The sequence below is a fragment of the Gopherus flavomarginatus genome, chromosome 16, assembly GCF_025201925.1.
Source record: "Gopherus flavomarginatus isolate rGopFla2 chromosome 16, rGopFla2.mat.asm, whole genome shotgun sequence".
NCBI classification, from domain to species: Eukaryota; Metazoa; Chordata; order Testudines; family Testudinidae; genus Gopherus; species Gopherus flavomarginatus.
The window spans coordinates 6,493,621-6,514,417 of NC_066632.1; the positions used below are offsets into that span (position 1 = coordinate 6,493,621).

The window sequence follows — 20,797 nt, forward strand, 5'->3', positions numbered from 1 at the left end:
CGAATGGTCGGATTGGCTAATGCAGCCTGTAGATGTCCAGGGCACACTGGGATATCGAACCAAGTGTCCATCACCCTCACTATTTCAAAGGGATAACGACAATGACTGGGAGGTTCACAACTGACTCAGTAGTTGCATACAAAGGTGCACGTTTGGCAGTTACATTGGGAAATTCTGGCTGCTTCTCAGGCTCAGGTTGCCCCCTCCCCCGGTCTAGATGTAGAAGTTACAACATTTAAACTTGAAAGAGGGGCCATTTTCCCCCTCGTTTCACACCTTTACATCCAAACACGATGACTTTCTGAATGAACCCTCCTCGTTCAGCCACAAGGTCTTGGGGTGGAGGTAGGAGTCAGGGCTGGCTTTAGGCCAATTTGCCCGATTCCCCCAAATTGGGCCCAGCGTCGGCCGGCAATGTCTCTCCTGGAAGCAGCAGCTGTTGTTGCTAGGCAATGAGAGACGCTGGCCGGCAGAGGCAGCCCTGGCTGTCCCTGCAGGTCAGGAGGGGGTGGGAGGAGGGGGGAGAAGGCACATGTGCTTTGCAGCCTTCTCCTCCCCTCCCTCCAGCACTTACCTGGAGGAGACACCGAGGGAGCTTCTGGTCTGGTGGGAGACAGGAATCTCTGCAGTGGACCTCACCTACGTGAGCAGCTACTGGGGCTTCCAACGGTGAGTGTTTGACCCTGTGATTCCGCGTGGGTTTGGGTTGATTTTGTGGTTTTCTTGGTGTCGCTGTTTGAGGGTGAGTTTGTGCCTGCCTGTGTCTGTTTCAAAACTAAAGTGGGGATCATGTAATGTAACCCATGGAAAAAGCCCCAAGCTGGTACCTAGTGAGAGTTCATAAGAGTAGGGCACTTGGGGTTAGGGTTAGGGTTCCTATGGGTAGGCTTCCCACCCTAAGGTTAGCGTTTCTGAGGATAGAGCACTTGCAGCTAGGCTGAGAGTTCATAAGGGTAAGACACTTGGACCAGGTGAGAGAGAGAGAGGGAGGTTTGTAGGTGGAAATCAAATACATCAAGAGAGGAGAATGTGAAAGGTCTGCAACACGGCACGGCAGGCTGAGACTTTTATCTCCCGCCCCCCCGGCAGAAGGGGAAACTGAGGCACGACGTGATCTGATTCCGCTCTCCAAATTGTTTTGCAAAGCAAGGGGACTAGGGCTCCTATCCAAACCAGTTCCCTTCCCATCAACTCTGCTTTCCCTGCTGCAAGACCGCTGTAGGGGCTGAATATTTCCATTAAACTATGGCTCCTTCATTTGCCCTGCAACAATAAAATAGACTGGCTTGGGGGGGGGTGAATAGCCCCCCCAAAGCTATGTGGATATTAAGGGTTTTTTGGGGGGGCGCATGATAATATTCGAGATCTATCAAATGCCCAGCTCAGCTTTCTAGCCATCCAGCACCTCTAGGGCAGGGAGGGAAGGTGCTCTTGGTGCAGAGTGGTTGTAAACCAGGGGTGAATTTAGCGGGGAGTTGGGATGTCCTCTTGAAATCCCACCTGATGCAGCCACACAGAATCACTGGCAGCGCTGGGAGAGGCCATAAGTGGAAGCAGGTGGCCTGGGGGTGAGGGGACATTAAATCCTATAATTTCAAGGCATCGATTTCCCCGTTTGGACAATTAAATTGCAATTGTCAGCATGAACATCATTTTAAAGCTGGGTTCTGAAAATCTAACTTAACTTCAAAAATGAATGACCAAAAGATGGGCACGTGAAGTAAGGTAAAAGTAATTAACCGAGGGTCTAGCATTCACTTCCAACACGGCAAAAGAGCAGAGGGATTTCCAAAGAACTCCGACACCACTACAGTGTATCATTCAAACGTGAGAACATAGTTACTGCAGATAATAAATAATAAGTTACCTGGGTTGGAAATAGATCTTTGTGGAAGGGAAAGCAGGAAACTTATCTTTTTGATTACAGACTTATTTTACTTCTGGATCCATTAAAATCATAACTGATTTTTTGGGGGAGGGGATGTGGGGAAGAAACTCTTTTCTTTACTAGGTTTGTTTATAGGCAGCTGAAAAGAAAAGTTAACTGGCTTTGCACAGAACTGAAACCTAAAAGTCTCTCCTCCCTCCTGCTCTGACTCCTCTGGGCTATTCCTAGTTAATTGTCATCTAATTGCCCAGCAAAGAAAGAGATAGTGGCAACAATTAGACATAGCCCCCACCAGTTCAGGAGTCATTAACACAGTATAAAGATATGCTGCATGCTTTACAGGCACCCAGGCCTAATGAGGGACTCGGGGCAAGAGGAGCAGGGCTGAGCCCCTAGGGAGTGAGCCACAGAGAGCCAGTGCCCAAGAGGCTGAGGGCAAGGGGCTGCAGGGGCGTCCTCACTGCTATTTAAAATGCAGATCCCGCAGCGGTACCTCTCCATGGGACAGAGCCGGTTCCTCACAGAAGCTTCTGTCCAACAGCTCATCCTTCTGCAACTGCTCTTTGTGCTCCAGCTCCATCCATGGCAGCTGAACCCCCTGTCCTGAATGCAGCCAACCCCTCATCCCCTGCCCTGCCTCCAGTCAGCCCCACACCCCTTCCCCTGCCTCCAGCCAGCCCCTCACCCCCTGCCCTACCCGCAGCCACCCCTGCTGCATCCCCTGCCCTGCCCACAGCCAGCCTCACACTCCCTGCCCTGTCTCTAGCCAGCCCCACATCCCTGTATCCATCCAGCCCCTCACCCCCTGCCCGCACCCAGCCCCGCTCTCTCTTCCCTGCCTCAACCAGCCCCACACCCCCTGCCCTGGCCCGCAGCCAGCAGCTGCTGCACCCCCTGCCCTGCCCACAGCCAGCCCCTCACCTCCTGTCTCCAGTCACCCCACACCCCCTGCCCTGCCCACAGGCAGCCCCTCACTCCCTGCCCTGCATGCAGCCAGCCTCTGCTGCACTCCTTGCCCTGTCCATAGCCAGCCCCACACCACCTGTCTCCATCCAGCCCCTGCTGCAGCCCCTGCCCTGCACGCAGCCAGTCCCACACCCCCTGCCTCCAGCCAACCCCACACCCCATCTCCAACCAGCTTCGCATCCCCTGCCTTGCCCAGAGCCAGCCAGCCCCACACCCTGTCAGGTTATTCAATTATTTTCATTAAATATGTAGGCTAAATAATGAAATTAATAAATTTTCAAGCCGAATATGTATTAATTCTAATGAACAATGCCACATTATGCAGTATTCATTTTTGAAAGTTTATAATAAGCAATGCTCTGGGGGAAGGGGTGGGGGCAGAGGGCGCAAAGTGGAAGTTTCACCTAGGGCGCAAAATATCCTTGCACCAGCCCTGGATCCTGGACTAGATGAAGCCCGGGGCTGATCCCATCAGGCAGTTCTCATGCCATACTGTGCTCCATATGGGGGATGTGAGTGCATTTCCAGTTGTTTCTGGGATGGTGTTTTCCTTCAGCTATGACATGGCATGTGTGTATTTGCTCTTTCTGGTTTCCCTTTCACATTTTCTCAGGAGCAGCAGCATTCTGTCAGGGAGTCCCAGCATGAAACATTAGAAATGGAAAATTCCCCATTGCAAAACAGTGATGTGTATCACACTGCTGAAGCAATTAGTCTAGAGCGGGGCTAATTAGCTGGCACCAGAGGAGGCCCCGTGCCCAGTGGAGTTCTAGCCATGGGCTGAACAGGGCTCCGCGAGGACTTTGAATTGTCTTTTCTGGAATGGCTGGTTCAGGGGATTTGGTGTCTGTGAATGAGTTTTTGGGGATTCAACCCCAGTGCAAGTTCTCTCCATGCCTCAGCCCAGCCAAGCCAATGGGGGAGAGCGGAGTTCAGTCTTTGGTCTCTCCATCACAGCCCCTTTGTGCTGCTTGGGTGGCACTAACAGGCTGTAGAGCTGGCAGATCTGGCCACCTGGTGATTCCCTGTGCAGTGTAAGGACTTGGCACCACCCTCGTGCAGCTCCTCACATGGAGCAGGACACAGTCCAGGGGCAGGAGGTGTGGCTAGATCATGGCTACACTCTGGCTAGCAGTGGCTGTTGGATCAGCCCCTGGATGCTAGGCAGTCGGGAGGAAGTCAGAGCTGTCCTGAGAACCGGCCAGAACAGAAGAGGAGCTAAGAAGTCACCTTTCCCTGTCCTCCCCTGCCCTGCATGCCCACTGGAGCAGAGGTTGTCACAGAGTGTGGGGGAGTCCGGCCCTGCACCCCTCTTCCTGGGACCCACAGTGACTCTTAACCAGCCAGTAAAACAGAAGGTTTATTGGACAACAGGAACACAGGTTACAGCAGAGCTTGCAGGCACAGTCAGGACCCCTCCATCGAGTCCTTCTGGGCTTTCAGGGTGCTTGGATCCTAGCTAGGATACCCTGAATTCCGCCCACACAGCCCCAAGCCCAAACTCAAACTGCTTCCCTCCTGCCACTCCCTTCCTTTGTCCCCTTCCCGGGCAAAGGTGTTGACCTTGCCCCTCCCTTACCTAGCTCAGGTTACAGGCCCTGGCATCGTCCATCCCCTAAAGTCCTCCCCTGCTCTTCCACTCCCCACACAGACAGTCCCTACTGCATCACAGAGGTGGATCAGGGTTCTCGGGTGGCACAGAAAATCCTGTCTAGGCACCTGGCTGGTGGGTCGTGCTCACACACTCTGGGTCACACTGATGGCCAATTTTTTGGGTGGGAAGGAATTTTCCCCAGGTCAGATTGACAGCAACCTTGAGGGGGACGGTGGCGGAGAGGGGAAGGGGTCACAGTCCTCTGCAGCATGGGTTATGAATCAGTTGCTGGGATCAGCTGGGCACATCTTACCTAATCAATTCCTTGCCATTCGTGACACCTCCGTCTCTCCTTTTCTCTGCCTGTGGCACAGCAGGAATGACTACGAATTGCAATGAATAGTCACTGGGCCATAGAGTGGGTGACTAGACAGCAAGTGTGAAAAATCGGGATGAGGGTGGGGGGTAATAGGAGCCCATATAAGAAAAAGACCCCAAAATCGGGACAATCCCTATAAAATCGGGACATCTGGTCACCCTACTGGGCCAAAGAAGGAGAGAAGGACTCTGCAATCTAGGGGTTAGGCCCTCAACTAGAACGTGGGACACCCAGACTTAGGGCCCTGCTCCAATCTCTACTCATCTGATGCAAAGTGAAAGAGCGTCAACAGAAGAGACTGAGGCAGCCCTACACCAGACTATCCCCTTAGCCCAACTGCAAATCCCTTTTCTAGCTCATATCTGGGAGTAGGGGGGAATTGAATCAGGGTCTCCCATAGCTCAAGTAAATGCCCTAATCACCAAGTGAAAGGTCCCTCCCCACCAGTGTTCTGTCAATCTGCCCCTCCTCCACTTTTGTCAAATGTCCAGAACCAAATGGAAGATCAAAATTCATTCCACAGACCTGAAGAAGGGCCCCGTGTAGTCTGAAAGCTGGTGCCTTCCACACCAGGAGTTGGTCCAGTAAAGATATTACCTTAGCGACTTCGTCTCTCTCCTAAACCTGGGACCAACACAGCTACACACCAACACTGCAAACAACATCAACATGATACACTGCGAATCCAGTCGACACACAATGTTGAGCTTTGAACCAAATCGACATTTTTTGACTTTTCAACTAGCTGAAATTTTCAAAAAAATGTTGATTTTGGTTCAGCCTGGACGAGCCGTCCCTGGAATCGCCAGAGAACCAAAACATCTGTTCTCCACGCAGTTTGATTAAGAAGGGAGGTTTTTATTTTCCTGCCTGCTGCAGCTGTTTCCTCAGAGCTGGCTCCTAACCCACCCTTCAAGCCTTGTGCCTCCCCTCACTTGCAAAGCTGGTTTCCAATGGAGCTTGAAATTAGCACGGTCACTTCCACGCTTATGCAGGGATATTATTAGTGGCGTCAGCCTGCTCTGTCAATGTCTCCTTTAGCTGGCTATGCAGAAGCAGAGCACAAAATATTGTCAGTCCTCAGACTACAATGGCTATTCTTCTGTTATATGTGGTCAGAGTTTAAGAACGATATTCAGATTGCCTCAGTGACCAGGAAAACGCCTCCATGGGGCAAGCCTCAGTTACCGTGTGCTTAGATGACATCCTGGACATGAGACAGATCCCAGCCCAGCTCAGACAGCTTCAGCCTGAAGGGTATTGGGCTTCAGACAATGAGCTATCTGCACACACAGGAAACAAAGGCAAAACACAGTGACAGCCAGAGCTAAAGTGCTCTGCACATGAGACCGGGACCCAGGCAAGGAACTGTCCATCCTGCAGGCCCCAAGGAAAAGGGGAAAGGACCTTGCCTTGCATGGGTGCCCTTTCTGCTGAGGGACAGGGATAGTAGCAGCTGGGCACGGGCCCAGGGAACACAGGAGGGAGTGCCCATCTACCAGTCCTGTGCAATGGGGGTTCCAATGGAAAAAGAGGGAAGCACAGCTTTCAATTCCTGGCTATACATGTGCTCCGGTGGATTTGGCTATGGAGGACTCACTGGCCCCGTGTGAGGCAATGCTGCCCTGGGGGAGCCCGGCATGCTGGTGCTCCGGCTCCCCATGTAACTCCAGACCCATTTCAAGGCCTTGGCTGATTCCCATGTTTCAAGGTGCAGTGGGCAGCCTGGGGTGAGAGGAGGATGGCTGCGGCAGACAGAGCACAGTTGTGGGGGGTGTTCTCAGGCTCTGAGTCGTGGAATACCCCTGGTGCCAGGGACTGGAATGGGATCCCGCTTCAAAGTGCAGTGGCAGATGCATCTCATTGTGCCAGCTAGATGCAGGCTGTGGCATGGCTTCCTGCTGGCTGAGCAAAGGCACCTGGGAGAGCAGCAAGAGCAGCGCAGCACTGGGAAGAGGGGTGGAAATGATGCTGTTCAAGGTGTGCGCATGGAGTGCAATCCATCCTGGTGGCGTGGGCCATTTGCACCAGGCTAAAGGGTGACTTAGAAGAGTCCTGAGGCCTGGCACTGCCCCTCCACATGGGGGTGAGACTGATTCGTGGTGTCCACAGACTCCAGTGCTGCCTAGAACAGGTTTAACGTGTGCCTTGGTACCTGTCTGGGAGAGCCCTGGGATGGTGGTGGTGCGTCAAAAGCCCCAAGCACCAAGTTCTGTTCCCTTGTCCACCTGGAACTCCTCCCATCAAGCTGTCCTGCCGTGACTCAAGAGCATGGTACAAATCTCAGGGCAGGCTGTTAGGAAGCAGGGCACAACCCCCAAATTGGCTGTGAGGGCTATACTGAGATTTCTCCAACCAGTCATTAAGTGTAAACTCCTTAGGCACTGTACCAGCCTTAACATTGAGTCACACGCAGTCCCCCTGGGTACTCCCATCTATTTCACCACCCAGGTGAGCATCTCTTTGTGACAGATGGTCCCTTACCCCAGGGATCATAGCAAAAGTCAGGTTACTTCCAATCCCAAAGGACCAGCCACTTACCCCAAGTCAATGGTATGATGTTATCTGATTCAAATATAACCATGTAGATCATTGTTGCGACCACTGTTATATAATTGCAAAAGACGGTTACTCACCTTTGTAACTGTTGTTCTTCGAGATGTGTTGCTCACATCCATTCCAGTTAGGTGTGCGCGCCGCGCGTGCACGTTCGTCGGAAACTTTTTACCCTAGCAACTCCAGTGGGCCGGCAGGTCGCCCCCTGGAGTGGCGCCGCCATGGCGCCCAATATATATCCCTGCCGGCCCACCCGCTCCTCAGTTCCTTCTTGCCGGCGACTCCGACAGTGGGGAAGGAGGGCGGGTGTGGAATGGATGTGAGCAACACATCTCGAAGAACAACAGTTACAAAGGTGAGTAACCGTCTTTTCTTCTTCGAGTGATTGCTCACATCCATTCCAGTTAGGTGAATCCCAAGCCATACCTAGGCGGTGGGGTCGGAGCGAGAAGTCGCGGCATGGAGCACTGCAGATCCGAAGGCCGCATCCTCTCTAGACTGCTGGACCAGGGCGTAGTGGGAAGCAAAGGTGTGGACCGATGACCAGGTCGCTGCCCGACAGATTTCCTGGATGGGCACACGGGCGAGGAAAGCCAGCGACGACGCCTGCGCCCTGGTAGAATGCGCAGTCACACGGCCCGTAGGGACGTGGGCCAAGTCATAGCAGGTCCTGATGCAGGACGTTACCCAAGAGGATAACCTCTGGGAGGAGATAGGAAGCCCTTTCATGCGGTCCGCTACTGCCACGAAAAGCTGGGGGGATTTGCGGAAGGGCTTGGTCCTCTCCACGTAGAACGCGAGAGCCCTACGGACATCAAGCGAGTGGAGCTGCTGCTCCCTGCCTGAGGAGTGAGGTTTCGGGAAAAAAACCGGGAGGAATATCTCTTGGTTGACGTGGAAGGCTGAGACCACCTTGGGGAGAAAAGCAGGGTGTGGTCTCAGCTGCACCTTGTCCTTGTGGAAGACCGTGTATGGGGGGTCTACCACAAGAGCCCGGAGTTCCGACACCCGTCTAGCTGAGGTGATAGCTACTAGAAAGGCCGTCTTCCAAGAGAGGTAAAGCAGGGAGCAAGTAGCTAACGGCTCAAAGGGGGGCCCCATGAGTCGGGACAACACCAGGTTAAGATCCCAGGTTGGAGCAGGGGGACGGACGTTAGGGTATAAACGTTCCAGCCCCTTAAGGAATCTAGACACCGTCGGGTGGGAAAAAACAGAGTTACCATCCGCACCCGGGTGAAAGGTGGAGATAGCCGCTAGGTGGACTCGTAACGACGATATGGCCAGACCTTGCCCTTTGAGGGACCAAATGTAGTCTAAGATGTTGGCTACTGAAACTTCCATAGGGCGGAGATTTCTCTCCACGCACCAATAGGAGAATCGCTTCCATTTGGCCAAATATGTCGCTCTTGTGGACGGCTTTCTGCTGCCCAAGAGCACTTCCCTCACCGGCGTGGAACAGCGCAGCTCAGAGCCAGTCAGCCACGCAGGAGCCACGCCGCTAGGTGCAGCGACTGCAGGTCCGGGTGACAGAGGGTCCCGTGCTCCTGGGTAATCAGGTCCGGATGAAGGGGCAGGGGAACTGGGTCGGCTATGGCCAGGTCCAGCAGCATGGGGTACCAGTGCTGTCTGGGCCACGCCGGGGCTACCATGATCACATGAGCCCTGTCCCTGCGCACCTTCAGAAGGACCCTGTGGACCAACGGGAATGGGGGAAATGCATAGTACAGGTGGGTCGACCACTGGATGAGGAAGGCATCCGCTATCGACCCGGGTTCCCTGCCCTGAAAGGAGCAGAACGCTTGGCACTTCCTGTTCCCCTTGGCCGCGAAGAGGTCCGCCCGGGGATAACCCCACCTCCGGAAGATGGAGAGGGCGACGTCCGGGCGAAGGGACCACTCGTGTGACAGGAAGGATCTGCTCAATCGATCCGCCAGCGTGTTCCGTACTCCGGGGAGGAAGGAAGCCATGAGGTGAATGGAGTGGGCTACACAAAAGTCCCAGAGTCGTATCGCCTCGTGGCACAGGGAGGAGGATCTGGTGCCGCCCTGCTTGTTGATATAATACATGGTCGTCGTGTTGTCGGTGAACACCGCGACACAACGACCCTGGAGCTGATGACAGAACGTTTGACAAGCAAGACGGACCGCTCTCAACTCCCGCATGTTGATGTGTAGCCGCACCTCCTCCTGGGACCACAGGCCCTGCGTCCTCAGGGTCCCTGCGTGGGCCCCCCAGCCGAGATCTGAGGCATCTGTTGTTAGGGACACCGAGGGCTGAGATGGGTGGAAGGGGAGACCCGCACACAACACTGACTGGTCCAGCCACCAGCCGAGAGAATCTAAGACCCTCTGGGGGATCGTGATTAACATATCTAGTGGCTGTCTTGTCGGCCTGTAATGACTGATGAGCCACAGCTGGAGTGGCCTCATGCGGAGCCGAGCGTAATTGGTCACGAAAGTACAGGCCGCCATGTGGCCTAACAGGGTTAGACACGTCCTCACTGACGTCAGGGGGGCTGTCTGTAGTCGTTGCACGATTGCCGACAAGGCCTGGAACCGCTGCAATGGCAGCAAGGCCCTGCCCACAGTGGCGTCCAGGACGGCCCCGATGAATTCCACCCTTTGTGTGGGGGCCAGGGTGGACTTGTCTGTGTTCACCAAGAGGCCCAGAGTGGCGAACATGTCGGTGATCACACGGACATGGCTGCAGACTTGTTGTTCCGACGTGCCCCGAATCAACCAATCGTCCAGATACGGGAACACGTGGATACGACTGCGCCGAAGCTGCGCCACAACAACTGCCATGCATTTCGTAAACACTCTCGGGGCCGTGGACAAGCCAAATGGGAGGACTGCAAATTGGTAATGCAGAGACCCCACAACGAAGCGAAGGAAACGTCTGTGGGGTGGCCAGATAGCAATGTGGAAATACGCGTCCTGCATGTCGAGGGCGGCGTACCAGTCTCCCGGATCCAGGGATGGGATAATGGTCCCCAAGGAAACCATGCGGAACTTCAACTTCACCAGGTACTTGTTGAGCTCTCGCAGGTCGAGGATGGGCCTGAGGCCTCCCTTGGCCTTGGGGATCAGAAAGTAGCGGGAATAAAACCCCTTGCCTTTCTCGTTCTCCGGCACCGCCTCTATAGCTCCTTTGCGGAGGAGCGTCTGCACCTCCTGCCGAAGGAATTGCTCGTGAGAGGGGTCCCTGAAGAGGGACGAGGAAGGGGGGCGGGGAGGAGGAAATGAAACAAACTGCAGGCGGTATCCCGACTGCACCGTGCGTAAGACCCAGCGGTCTGATGTTATTAGGGACCACGCCGGGAGGAAAAAAGAAAGGCGGTTGGAAAACGGGGGGAAAGGATCCAATGGGGAAACTGTTACTGCGCCCTCGGGCGCACCTTCAAAATGAAGGCTTGGGACCAGGCGGGGGCTTAGAGGAGCCTTGGTTTTGGCCCCCTTGGTTCCCCGAGTGCCTGCGCCTTCCGTTCCTGCCGCGGCGCCTGTTAAGGTCCTGCCGCTGGCGGAACTGGAGATACGGCCTGCGCTGTTGTTGCTGTTGCTGCGGCCGGAAGGGTCTGCGCTGCGTCACTGGAGTGTGCATCCCCAGTGACCTCATGATGACGCGGTTGTCTTTTAGATTCTTTAGTCTAGGGTCTGTCTTATCCGAAAACAGCCCTTGGCCTTCAAAAGGAAGGTCCTGTATTGTGTGCTGGAGCTCCAGCGGAAGGCCGGAAACCTGCAGCCAGGAGAGGCGACGCATTGTTACACCCGACGCGAGGGTACGGGCAGCCGAATCCGCAGCGTCCAGAGAGGCTTGCAAGGACGTGCGTGCGACCTTCTTGCCTTCCTCTAAGATGGCCGCAAACTCCTGACGAGCGTCTTGTGGCAACAGCTCCTTGAATTTGTCTGCTGCCACCCAGGAGTTAAAGGCGTATCTACTTAACAGGGCCTGTTGGTTGGAGACCCTGAGTTGCAGCGCCCCCGCCGAGTACACCTTACGGCCGAGGAGGTCCATCCGCCTAGCCTCCCTGGATTTGGGGGCTGGAGCCTCCTGACCATGACGCTCCTTATCATTGACGGATTGGACCACCAGGGAACACGGAGTCGGGTGTACGTGGAGGTACTCGTAGCCCTTAGAAGGAGCCATGTACTTCCTCTCGACGCCCTTCGCAGTGGGAGGAATGGAGGCCGGGGACTGCCAGATGGTGGTGGCGTTGGCCTGGATGGTCTGTATGAACGGCAGGGCGACCCTGGTGGGAGCGTCTGCGGAGAGGATGGTGACAATAGGGTCCTCTACCTCCGAGACCTCCTCGGCTTGTAGACTCAGGTTTTGGGCTACTCGCCGGAGGAGGTCCTGGTGCGCCCTGAGGTCCAGCGGGGGGGGGCTGTTGGAGGAGGTCCCAGCCACCGCTTCATCAGGGGAAGAAGATGAGGAGACCCCCGGCAAGAAGGTGTCTAAAGGGGGGTCTCCCTCGGCCCTCGCCTCTGCCTCAGGAGCCAAAGTGGAGTCCTGTTGCTTGGATCCTTCCTCCCCATCCGGGGAGGGAGGGGGGCGAGACAACGAGGCCTCAGGTGCCCTGCGCTCTGCAGTCGCCGGCCTAGCAGGGAGCTGTTGGGGGCCCTGGGCCTGATGATACGCCCAGGGTGTCCAGAAACCCCATTGCTGTGGGGCTGCGTCCTGCTGTGGAGGCTCGCTGAACAGCGCCGCCTGCCGGTCGGTGCCCAGCGCGTACCCACTGTCCGCCAGCGAAGACACGGACGGCTGCCTCGAGGGCCATGGCGGAGCGGACCCTGGATGGTAATGGTCCGCGCGGGCCGGCACGGGCGATCTTCTCGGTGCCGGGGACCGGTGCCGGGAGTCGTAACGGTGCCGGGAGCGGGACCGAGTTCTGCCACGGTGCCGGGATCTGGATCGGTACCGGGCGCCGCTTCGGTGCCGGGATCGGGACCTGCCACCGGTTCGGTACCGGGAGGTCGACCGGGACCGGGACCTGCCACCAGCTCGGCGCCGGGAGGTCGACCGGTGCGGCGAACGTCTGGATCGGCTCCTGGACTCGCGGTGCCGGTAACGACGGCTGGACTCTGACCGCGACCGTCTCGGTGTCGACCGGCGCCGCGAGTACGACCGGTACCGCTGAGGGGAGCGGTGCCGGGACTGCGAGCGGCGGCGGGATCTGGAGCGACCTTGACGTCGGGACCTGGAGCGAGAACGAGAGTCCCGGGACGGTGCCGACATCATAGGCTTGCCTCTGGACACAACCCGCACCGGAGGTACCGGGGGTGGTAGCTGAGTGGGCTCGGTCATGGCTATGAGGTCCCGTGCCGAGGCGAAGGTCTCTGGTGTAGATGGCACCACTATCTCGACCCCAGATGTCATGGGGGAGCTTGGCGGCACCGGACTCGACGGACCCGCCGGGCCCGGAGTCGACGGTGCCGGCGGCGCCGCGGCCGATGCTGAGGCCGGGCGCTCCACTCGGGTGTGCCTGGCCGGAGTAGTGGACTTCGACGGCCTAGGCTCTGTCCCCGGTGCCGGAGAAGGTCGGTGCCGGGGAGTCTTCTCGGTGCCGGTGCGATCCGGTGCCGGCGCCGACATCACGGCCTGCGAAGCCGCCGGGTCAAGTGCCGCCTCCAGGAGGAGAGTCCGGAGCCTTTGATCCCTCTCCTTCTTAGTCCTTGGCTTAAAAGCCTTGCAGATGCGGCACTTGTCGGATCTATGCGATTCCCCCAGGCACTTCAGGCACGCGTCGTGGGGGTCGCTCGTGGGCATAGGCTTCTTGCAGGCCGCACACTGCTTGAAGCCCGGCGAACCAGGCATGAGCCCGGTGCCGGGTGCCGGGAAGGGCTAAGCCCCCGGCGAAAAACTATTTACAACTACTTAACACTTAACTACTACTATCTAACTAACAGTCTAATTAACAACTACAATAGAGATAACGATAGAAAAACAAGGAGAGCTAGGGACGTGGAGGACAGCTATGCCGCGCTCCACAGTTCCAACGACCGACACGGCGGTAAGAAGGAACTGAGGAGCGGGTGGGCCGGCAGGGATATATATTGGGCGCCATGGCGGCGCCACTCCAGGGGGCGACCTGCCGGCCCACTGGAGTTGCTAGGGTAAAAAGTTTCCGACGAACGTGCACGCGCGGCGCGCACACCTAACTGGAATGGATGTGAGCAATCACTCGAAGAAGAACAAATCTTGCACAAAGTATGTGAAATAAGGTGTCTATGGAAAAGTTATGATTATGCTATTTGTATGCATGTATCATTTTGGTATCTGAAGTTCTGAATATTAACTATGTACTTGTATTTCAGATGTTTGCTCCTGTGGTAACACCCACAAAGTGTTTAGCCTGCACATCTTGAAGGGACTATTCAAGCTAAATGGCTCATCAAGGAACATTTAGATCAAAATGGACCGTGGAAGATGCCCATCCACACCTGATGGACTTTCATGTGAACATTCTAACTGGAGCAGAGGTTCTCAGGACAAAGGGTTTGTCTCCACTGGTGATTTACGGTGCTGCAACCTCCTCGCTCAAGGATGTGAAAAATCACACCCCTGAGCACAGCAAGTGTCAGTGCTGTACAGTGCCAGTGTAAACAGTGCCCCAGCACTGGGAGCTGTGCCCCTGGTGGAGGTGGGTTTTTTAGTGCTCTGGGGCTACGTCTACACTACAGCATAAAATCGAAATAACTAAAACCGGTTTTATAAAACCGATATTATAAAATTGATTTTATGCGTCCACACTAGGGCACATTAATTCGGTGGTGTGTGTCCATGGTCCGAGGCTAGCGTCGATTTCTGGAGCGGTGCACTGTGGGTAGCTACTGTAAAATGATGAGGCCAATAACTTCGATTTCCGTCCACACTAACCCTAAATCGATATAGTAATATCAATTTTAGCGTTACTCCTCTCGTTGGGGAGGAGTACAGAAATTGATTTTAAGAGCCCTTAAAATTGATTTAAAGTGTGTTGTAGTGTGGACGGGTACAGCGTTAAATCGATTTAACGCTGTTTAAATCGATTTAACTGCATAGTGTGGACCAGGCCTGGGAGAGCTCTATCCCAGTGCTGCATCGTGACCACACAAGCCACGTGAAAGCACTGGCATAGCAGCACTTTAGCATTATCAGTGTAGACAAGCCTAAATATTTTGGTGGCCTCAGAGTGTGTCCACCAGCTCTTGCTGTCTCGCACTTTATTTGTTAGGAAAAACAAATAAATATGCACATACCCATGTCCAAGTCATTGTCATTTATTTATTGCCAGATAATAAGTTTGTTGTGAAAAGCGATATTAACCAACATACAAGTATCACTTTTCACAGAAGACTTACTCTGCCCCGGCAAGCCTGGGGACAAATGAAGCCCTGGATGGGAGGCCAGGGAAGGCAGTGGGGGGCTAGAGCCTGAACCCAGCCGCCGGAGTCTGGGGCCTGCTACTGCACAACTGGAGCCCGGGACTGGAACCTGAAGCCCTGTACCGCTCCCACCACCACAGAGCTCATCCCCAAAGCCTGAGCCCCACCACCCTGGGGAAGGTGGAGAACTGTTCCTCCAGCGTCGGGCCCCAGGTGTCTCCAGAGAGGGGCAAGGCCCAACCCCTGCTGGCGGTCCCAATGACCAACACCAAGGCAGGGCATCCAGGATCAACAGGGAGTGGGAGTGGCTGCTATTTTGCTCTCCCCCGCCCTCCCGGCCAGGAGACTGTGGCCGCAAGAAAACTCTCTAGTGGCCACATGAGAGAAATGCTGAACTGGCGTAAGGGTAATGGCCTCTATTATGACTAAGCAAAGCATGCGTGGACATGTGACTTGCCCATGTGAGTGCAAGCACCATCTTGTTACCTGTAATTTTCCACAAACTAGAACAATGGGTTTCCCTTCATTTGGCAGAAGCTACAAAAGGCCCTGGAAACATCTCCGTTTTGCCTTTTTCCTGCTCAGACCTCTGGACTACGGACTTATATTATTGGGAGCATTCTGACCAAGGGACTGAGGACCTTCCAATGCTTTGGAAGCAGCCAGAGACTTAACAAGCCAGCAGTTTATTCCATCCCGGCTACAAGCCTGTCCAAGAACGTTGCATTTATTGTGTGAATTTGAGCCTTTAACCAATTTTAATTCTCATCTTTCTTTTTATAATTAAATCTTTAGATAACAGATACTAAAGGAGTGGCAACAGCATGATTATTGGGCAAGATCTGAATTATACATTGGCCTGGGTATGTGGCCGGTCCTTTGGGATCAGAAGAATCCTTTGGCTGATGAAATTGGTTTTAAATAACCACTCATCATTATGAGTGTCTGGGTGTTGAATCCAGGACTGGACTACCCAAGGAGGCTGCAGTTCTGATTTCTTGTTAGCCAGTGTGGTGAGACAGAAGTTTACTTGTGTTGCTGGTTTGGTATATCATCTCGGAAAATAACCACCAGCTTTGGGGGGTGTCTGCCCTCTTTCTCAGCAGTTTGTCCTGAATTTGGTATTCTCAGTTGTGACCTACGAAGACACAGTGACAAATGACACCTCACACCAAAGACAATGCTTGTAGCCAATCCTATAACAAACTACATACAGATTTACTAAACAGCAAAAATGTAAAAGCAGCAAAGAGACCAGTGGCACCATATAGACTAACAGACATATTGGAGCATAAGCTTTCGTGGGTGAATACCCACTTCGTCAAATGCATTCACCCACAAAAGCTCATGCTCCAATATGTCTGTTAGTCTATAAGGTGCCACAGGACTCTTTGCTGCTTTTACAGATCCAGACTAACATGGCTACCCCTCTGATACTGAATAGGAAAATGAGACCAGAGAGTTATTTGCAAAGGTGAAACAGGTAAACATACATACACAAACGAGTTAACAACAGAGGTCGGCAACATTTCAGAAGTGCTATGACTGGCCTAACTCTTGTTAACAAACTAACATGCATTAAAATTTTCTACAAATCCGTGTTAATTTTTTCCCTTCTTTTACAGGAGAGTGGGGGATAGATCTTTTCTCTTCAACAGGAAAGATGGAGAGGAGACTGGCAGAGCTTAGCTTATGTAGCGTGGCAGAAAGAAGGCTGAGTGGGGATCTGATCATAGGTGCTAGAACTAGGGGTGCTTACACACACACACACACACACACACACACACACACACACGGCTTGAAGTGGCTTCCATCTGATACAGGGTTTACACTTTGATTCAATGGCTCTCAGCACCCCCACTATACAAATCATTCCCACCCCCCTGGATACGATTCATCTCTAGAAATACATTGGGGGGTAAGCAACAGGGAGGGTGAAAAGCTATCGAAGCGAAAGGACAAATGGGTACAAACTGGCCACCAGCAAATTCAGGCTGGAAATTAGAAGATTTCTAACTGTCAGAGCGATGGGGTTCTGGAGCCACCTTCCAAAAGGAGTTGTGGGGGTTTCATAGTCCAGAGCACCTGTATTCCCTCTGCATGGTCCAGCAATGGCACCCGCTCCTAGCTTCTCAGCCATCACCTCGCTTAGGCAGAGACCCAGATTAATCTCCATCCTGGCCAGGGTTTTATGGGCTGCACAGCTGCCTGCCTACATTGTGATGTCCCCACCAAGGCAGATCTAAGCAGGCCTGTGTCTGCAGTTTGTTGTCGCCTCAGAGGCTGTGACCTGTTATAACTGCTAGAGTGATGGTTCCACCCACTCTTTCTAAGCAAGCACATTGATTCTCAAAGTGAAAGCATATCAGAGAACACATATTAAACACAATCAAGGAACTTATGCACAGCTGCCAAGCACCAACTCCAGCCAGGGCTCTGCTAAGAGCCAGACCTTTAAGCCCCATGCAGGATTTCCCTGTGCTTACAAGTTCAGAACAACCCTGCCTAGTGATGGGTCAGTCTCTCCTTTACACAGCTTGGGCCTTTGATCTTCAGATTCCAGGAACAGGTGCTTGGCAGACCAAGCCCCACCTCAGGTAAGACTTCAAAAGCTCTAGTGGGTACAGCTGGGTAACACAGACATACCCAGGCAGGTATATCGCCCTTTGACCAACCAGCTTCTCCGTACTTCACCACGGGTCCTGAGGGTGAGGTTCTGCTAAAAGCTAAGAGCTGGCTGATTGTCATGGTTATTGCCAGCTGTTTGCACAGGAAGCTATTTTAGAGCAATGTGACATGTAGGGTATTAAGATTTAAATCTGCTGAGAGTGAAACTTGTCACCTGAGGAGGGAGAGTTTGAGAGCTGACCCAATCAAGGTAAGAACAATGAACAGCCCTGGAGACAGCCTGTGTTTGCTGTCTGCACTCGATGCAGGCTGGAGATTTACAAAAACAAACCCAGGAGAGGTTGGGGAGAGGGGGCCCCTTGGGCTAAGAGACAAGAGCTTGTGACTGTAAGAGGAGAAGAAATGGCCCAAACAGATGATCCAGTACAGTGGAGTGCCTGGGCCAGTGGGGATGTCTCATGAAAAGGGGGTCCCAGGTCTCTGAGCTGGATACACGCTGCAAAAACTAACCACTCGGTGAGAAGGTGAGAATGAGAAATATCTTCTTAGACAGGAAAATCACTTTTTACGCTGTACAGACTGTAGATTGCATGAGGGGGGAAGGGGGAGTTTACCTTATGTTTCCAAGCCATTATCTCAAGCTCTGCTAAATAAACTTCTGTTTGGCTTTCCTCTAACCCGCATGCCTTGTGCAAAGGCGAGTGTGACTGGGATGAAACCAGTGAACTGGGGGGCCCTGTTTCTACAGAGGCAGCGGTCAGGGTACCTTGCAGCTGTCTGGAAGATAGGGGGCAAGGCGCTCGAGGTAACAGTGTAGAGTGTGTCAGTTGCTAACCTAAAGCAGGAAACAGCCTGGAGCAGAGCACCTGTGTTGCCTGTAGCCAGAAGGTAGGGAGAGTTTCCCCTGGTGGGCACTGACAGACATGGCTCCCTCCTGCTGTCAGCAGGGGGCAGTAATTCACCCTGGACACCACAGGTAACCCTGAAAAAGGGTCATAGCCACTGGGTTTTGCATAATTGGCACCAGAGCTGGGGCAGGGCGGAAGGGAATTTTCATTCACCTCCTCCTAGATATTTCGCAGGAAATCCACTTCACTTCTATTGCCCCAAATGTCCATTTTTGTCTGCCACACTGGTCAGTGTAGTCCTTTGAGCCTCCAGGCCCACAATAATACATAATCTATTTGTTTAATCCAGTGGACCCACAGATATGTCAGTGTACCTCAGTAAGGCCTCCCAAGCACACTGCAGGGAATTGTCATCTCTGCCACCGAGCATTCTGTCAGCAGGCAGCAGACCAATGCAAGGGAAAGCACATTGGAAAGAGTAGCCTGATTTACTCAGAGACGTTGCTGGGTCATAAATTAACTAATCTCTCCGATAGCAGCTCTGTGCAGCTCCGTGAAGACTTCTCCTCAAGGTGCAGCCACAGCCAGAAAAGCAAACAAGATGTTAGGCTGCCTAAGGGATAGGACGGAGAAGAATCCTGCCAATATTGGAAAGCCATGGTACAGATCAATGGCATGCCCTTCCTTGGAAAGCAGCATGCAGACAGGTCACTGAGAGAGAGAGCAGAATAGAAGAGGCTAAGATATGAGTGAGCAAAATAATATGGAGCCTCAAGAGACTTCCATATGAAGAGCAATGGGGAAGAGTGGGACTGGCTGGTTTAGCAAGAAAATGCATCCGAAGGGCATGGACCCTGGGGACTGAACAGAGTAGCAAAGGGAGAGAGAAAGTAGCTAATATCTGTTACTGGACCAACATCTGCTGGTGGAAGGTCCAAGATTTGAAGCTACACAGAGCTCCTCTTCAGGGCTGGGGAAGGAAACAGCGTGACAAAGAGCTCTGAGTGGCTTGGAACCTTGTACCTGCCACCAACAGAAGTTGGTCCAATAAAAGATACCTTGTCTCTCTCGTACCCTGGGACCTACACAGCTACAACACTGCAAACAACTATCAAATAGCAAAGGTAGCTTGGTAGTTTTTCTTACCTTTTCATAACTCACCATCACGGGGAATGAAATGGCAAGTGTCTAGAAGTTAATATTTTACACATGTAATAAACCAGCGGAACTCGCTGCCACATGACATTATAGGAAGTCAAGAGCCTAGGAGGGACACAAGCCCTGCAGTTTATGAGCGTGAATCACCCTCGATCTGACAGGGACTAGGAAGGGACTTCTCCCGTGAGTAACTTTGTGATTATCCACTCCTGAGCATCTCAATGCATCTGGGGTAGCAGAGAGCTCAGTGAGAATCTCCCCTGCATGGAGGAGCTTTCCTAAGATCGTTCCATCGGGGAAGTGGGGGGACCCTCCTGCAGCATGACCAGTGGCTATGACGCAGGCACCATCTGCAGGAACTCCTCATTGGTGGCAGGATCCTAGGGCTCCACAGCAGTGGCGCTGGCAGGGTCTTTCCAGTGGCCCTGGGGCCCCTCCCAAGCTAGTCACCAACCTTTGAGCAGAGCACCAGGGGTCAGGGCAAGGAGAGGTGCCCTTGAGGGGGGATCCAGGGCAGAGGGGTGGTTCTGTGCCCCACTGCAGGACACATGACCTGGCCCCCTTTCTTTTGGCTTATGAAGGGAGAGCTCCTGGAGCTGGGGGGAGGGGAGGGAGGCCGTGCTCCTGAGTGTGTGACTCTGGTCTGACTGTGCGAACTCAACACCTTCTCACCCACAGGTCTGCAGGGGGGCTGCAACAATGTGTATGGGGCGGGCAGAGGAGCTGAAAGCCACTGAACCAAACTGTAAACCCTGGTTATAATAGAAACCACTTCAAGCCGGGGCGGGGTCGGGGGGGGGGAGAGGGGAGGGTGCAGCAGCACCTCTAGTCCCAGCACCTATGCAGGTCTGCTCCTGAGATGCTCGGAGTCAGAGCTGCTGGTGCCAGCAGCAAACCAGCCCTCGCTGCTTTCCCTTCCCCTCCAGCATGCAGGAGTCAGCCCAGCATTGGGAGAGGGAGATGGCTCTTGTGCATCCCGACAGGAGTGTGTATGAAATCCCACCTGATTGCCTCTGTGCAAAGCAGCAGAAGGTCCCTATGGGCAGGGCTTGGCCTGCAGCTGCTTTGTCTCCAGGCATACGGCCCAAGCCAGCAGGAGCAGGGCCCTGGGGGTTGGGAAGCAGGAAAAAAAGCACCTTGTTAGCTCTGGCATCGCTGAGCTACGTCTGCAGGCGGTGCTGGGGCTGGGCTCCCGGCTGGAGGAGACGTGCTCCTGCGAGTTCAGCTCGAGCGCTGCAAACAGAGGGCAGACGTGGCAGCATGACAGCAGCACATGGCGGGAGGGTCACAAACGCATCCGGACCCTGAGGGGACGTATCTGGGTGACTAGTCCAAGCTGGTGCCTGTGCTACTGTGGCTATGTAAATGCACTGGCCAAATGAGAGCTGGCATGTGTAGTGTCTCCCCAAGCCAGGT

At 53.9% G+C, this 20,797-nt stretch overlaps 2 long non-coding RNA genes across 5 annotated transcripts in view; one reads left to right on the forward strand and one right to left on the reverse strand.

The window, feature by feature from the left end:
* The window catches only part of LOC127035300 (uncharacterized), a 28,032-nt gene extending 13,406 nt beyond the window's left edge, over positions 1 to 14,626 (forward strand). For 2 of the 4 annotated variants that reach the window (XR_007769637.1, XR_007769639.1), the window contains exons 5-6: positions 568 to 669; positions 13,698 to 14,626. This is a non-coding gene — a long non-coding RNA (uncharacterized LOC127035300). Of the gene's footprint in view, positions 1 to 567; positions 670 to 2,230; positions 2,753 to 13,697 lie in introns of those variants that run through there. The other 2 variants (XR_007769640.1, XR_007769638.1) reach the window with 2 other exon arrangements.
* An 832-nt stretch (positions 14,627 to 15,458) lies between these two features.
* Positions 15,459 to 18,898, reverse strand: LOC127035304 (uncharacterized). Its single transcript, XR_007769646.1, has 2 exons — positions 18,598 to 18,898; positions 15,459 to 15,885 (listed from the first exon to the last, which is right to left on the reverse strand). It is a non-coding gene; the product is annotated as an uncharacterized LOC127035304 (long non-coding RNA).
* Positions 18,899 to 20,797: the final 1,899 nt, after the last annotated feature.